The sequence below is a fragment of the Nannospalax galili genome, unplaced genomic scaffold, assembly GCF_000622305.1.
Source record: "Nannospalax galili isolate Female #2095 unplaced genomic scaffold, S.galili_v1.0 scaffold265, whole genome shotgun sequence".
Classification (NCBI taxonomy): domain Eukaryota; kingdom Metazoa; phylum Chordata; class Mammalia; order Rodentia; family Spalacidae; genus Nannospalax; species Nannospalax galili.
In genome coordinates this window covers 727,557-731,849 of record NW_008353747.1, presented here as the reverse complement: position 1 = coordinate 731,849, position 4,293 = coordinate 727,557, and positions in this window count along the sequence as shown.

Here is a 4,293-nt window from a genome sequence, read left to right as displayed (position 1 = left end):
AAAGAAATGTAGCCAGTTTCTTGGCTAAAAGCCAAAATATCCTTGGGCTTGTTAGCAACATACTCTGTTCCAAAGGCCAAAAACGTCAAAAGTATTTGGGAGCTTGTATCTAATCCTTAAAAGATTTTAGGGTTACCTCTTCAGAGGGGGGAATGTTGGAGGGGAGGGAGTGGGCATGGATTTGATCAAAACACCTTATATGCATGTATGAAATTCTCAATAAATTGTTTATTTAAAAAAAAGAAAAGAAATTAAAATCAGGTGGCATTTAATTATGCACATAATGAATTGCTACCATTGACAACAATAAAATCTTATGAAACATATGAAAGTCAATTAGTATAAAACGTGTAAGTCTTTGAATGGAAACTGGTCCAAGAAATATGAGTCTGACTCATGACCTCATACCTGTACTCCATTTTGATCCTCAGAGGCAAAAGAAACAGAGAAAGAGTCATGTGCCCCAAACCTAAAGGTGCTTTGCTAAGAATTGTGGGAGAAGGGGTTTTAGGTGGACTCTGGGAAGAATGTTCCAGATTCTGAGTCTTTAGAACATAAAGGAAGCTCAGAAATCTGATAGTTCCTCTGTTTCCTCATTATACAGGTGAAGATAGAGGGCCAGAGTGTCTGGAAATTGTCAGGAGCCACGGGTAACTAATAGAAACAACAGCCATAACAATAAGATGCCAGTATCCTGTGAAATGCCTCACATAGCTCCATCATGCATTCATTAGACAAGTATTTGGAGAGGGTCTGTGGCATGCCTAGCCTAGCTCTGGCAATAGCTTGAAAATCAATGTGGCTTACAGAATGGTCAAAACTAAGCCAAAATCCTTCCCTAAACTTTAGGGATTTGTACGCCAGCAGATTGCCACACAGCCATCATAGCAGGAGCAAAATCTGATAGAGGGAATAGATTTCCAAAACCTAACAATATTGGCAAGGTTTGGGAAGTACCAGATTGAGCAGTTTGCCTCAACCTGGACACTCAAATGAATTAAAAAAAAAAAATGAGACCACCCTAGTTCCCACTCTAGTCCTAGTATCTTCCTCAAGAATGATCCTTTTGTGATAAACCCCCAGTCCCCCCACCCATAGAGATGAGGTTCTACTAGACTGAGCCTGTGTTCCCCATGTGCATATCAATTCTGTACCTGAGTAAAACTGTCTTAGCTTTTATTTTATTTACGTGAGGTCCCAGGAGCCTGAGAGACTGAGACTCCTGCCCTGTGGTACCAGCACTGACCAAACTCAGCAAGCCATGGAGCAGTTCTAACACTAGATAGTGAGGGGGTAACAGGGGTAAGCAAGGCAGGATGGGATCAGAAGGCTGAAGATGCAGTGACAATTAGAGACGTGACTGCAGATGGCCACTAAGGTGAAATCTAAGCAAAGACTTTTTCTGCCCCACTTACATGTGAGGATGTAAGAACTGCTTGCTCCAGCTTAGGGTATTTGGAGGAAATCTAACCCAGAGGTAGAAGTTTAGGGACAGAACTTGTAGAAGGCTCAGGTAGAGAGCTGAGGAACCTCTAATTTGAGGATACTACTTCTTTGGCTCTTCAAGACAGCAGAACTAAGCTTCAGTCCACACTCCCTTTTGGTTCATGTACCAATCATCCAAGCCCAGGCACAGGCTGGTATTGTGCCCTTATTGCTTCTCTTTCCCTCTCCTAGGGAGGCCGCCTCTGGGTACCAGGCTGTCACTGAGCCTTGGCGTCCAGAGGTCTAGGTCCCCCCACCCTCTGGAAAGAGTTCAGACACGGGGTTCTGGGAGAGTTTGGGGTGACAACTGAAGGCAAAAGCAACTTGGAGGTCAGCAACTGCATGGTTGATGATGGTACATCAGACCTAAGAATGCAATCGGCTCTGAAGGAAGGCCAGCAAGCCATAAGTAGGCCTATCCTGGAGTCCTTGCTAATCAAGCCACTGGCCTATGTAAAGTCCCCAGCAGAGTGGATACAGTGAGCACTGAATGCTGAGCCCCAGGCCCTTGGGGAGCTGCTGGGGTAGGTAGGGAGTATGGGAATGGCAGACCACTCATGGTTTTCTAGTTCCTCCTCTTCCTCTCTCCTAGGTAGGACCCCTCTGGATACCAGGGAACCACAAGACTGCCATTGAGTGAGAACACAGTGCTGTGCTGGATCAGGGGCATGCTGAGGCATGAAAGTCTTGTTAATACTTTTCCTTTTTTTCCAGAGGGCTGCCTGCACAAGACCTGGACCCTTTCTCAAGCAGAGTCATCTCTGCAAGCTGCCACCCTAGAGGTTTTCAAGGAAAGAAACATCTAGGCCAACCAAAAAGGGAGGCCTCATCGTAGAGGGAAGCACCCTGTTTGCACAGAGTGGACCCCAACCCAAAGGAACTGCCAGCCTCACCAATACCCACCGGACTTCCTTTCTTCTTAAAGCATCGTTTCACTGTGAGTCTCATTAGCCTGCTTGGCCAGCTGATTCTGTGTTAGGGCTGAAAAGCACAGCTCAGCATCAGCACCTGGTGCCTGTCTGACTATTGCCCTGGCATGGCTGTTGCCACCAAATATATTCTAAGATTTAAGGATTTTTTTCTTTCTCTCTTTCCTTCTTTCTTTCTTTTTTTCTTCCCTTCCTTTCCTTTCCTTTCCTTTCCTTTCCTTTCCTTTCCTTTCATTTCCTTCCATCCCTCCCTCCCTCCCGTCCTCCCTTCCTTCCTTTCCTTCAACAGGGTCTCATGTAGTCCAGAATGGCTTCAAACTAAATACATAGCTGAGTATGACCTTGAACTCCAGGTCTTTCTGCCTCCACCTCCTGAGTACCAGAATTACACTCCTAGCTTTATGTGGTACTAGGGATTCAATCCAGGGCCTCATGTATGGTAGGCGGACACCTTACCAACTGAGCTATATCCTCAGCCCCAAGATTTTTAAAAGATTAATACTACATCAAGAATAAACATAAGCCAGGTATAGTGACATATGCCTATAATATCAGGACAAAGGAGGCAAGTTGGAGGAATCAGGAAGATTTCAAGTTGGAAAACAGCCTGGGTTACATAGTGAATTTCAGGCCAGGCTGGGCCACAGACTAAGAAAGACTGTCTCAAATAAAAACGAAAACAACAACAATGCAAACAGAGTAAATGTACAATTAAATGACTTCTCACAAAAAGAAAAAATTGACACCTGTGAAATTATTATGGTAATCAAGACCTAGAATATTCCCTTACTTCAAAAAGTTTCCTCCCTCCAGCTTCAGGCAAACACCAGCTTCCCTCCTAGCTCTAGGCTAGCTTTCCTCTAGAATACCATAGAAATCTGCTCTAAGATTTAATGGCGGACAGGAGTACAAATTGGCGGGGCCACTGTCAGCAGATCTTCAAGCAGAGGCTGTTGGGGGATATTGTCCAGGGAGGTGAAGTGGAGGAATTTCTTCACAAGCCAATAGGTAACAACCCACGAGCCTCAACAGACGTCCAGTCTACAGCTGTTCTTTCAGACTTTCCCAAGAAAGACTCATAGGGGCTCTAAGGTGGAGAAGCTCCAAGGCTTACATTTTCAGTAGAAACTGGGCTCCTTACTGGGGAGTGGGACAGAGGAAGAAATAAGACCAAACACTCAGAAGAGGAACCAGAAAATAAATGTGAGCAAAGGATTACCCAATGACCCCCTTCTCCCAGCAGATCTGTGGCTCAGAGAGCCTAGAGTCCTGGTGCCGGGGGCCAAAGTGCTGGTCTCTTTGCTTTCTGGATTTTGGCCAGGTCAACATTGGTGAAAACAAAGAGCTCCCTTCTCCCTGTGGTGGCACTGGTCCCAAATACCATCAGACCTCCCCAGAGGGGATGAACTAAGGGAGAAACCCCTGCAGGACACCTGCCTCCTCAGCATGCACAGGCCAGCCTTGCAGGGGAGCAGTTGTGATGACAGTGAGGGAGGCCCACCCACTTCCAGGTCAGGACAGCTCAGCCCTCTGTGGTGCTCCAGTGACATCCCTGCCTAGTCGTTTCTGGGCCTGAGCTCAGATGGCTCCAGGGAGTGGAAAATACCATGGCCACATCTGGGCACAAGCCTGACTGTGTAGGTGCCACCTCTTTCCAAAGAAGGGCTCCATGTAGCTGCCCTCCCTTATGAGTCACCAGCTTATCACTGGTCCCTATTCCTCTCTATGAGGACGCACAAGGCAGAAGTCAAATCCCACTCCCTTATGACAGCCCTTCTCAGGTGCAACAGTGTGGAGATCCTTAAATGGGTGACTTTTCCCAACCAAACACATTCAGTTCCTTCTCCTGCTCTGAGGTGAGGCAGTTCTAAGACCCCTT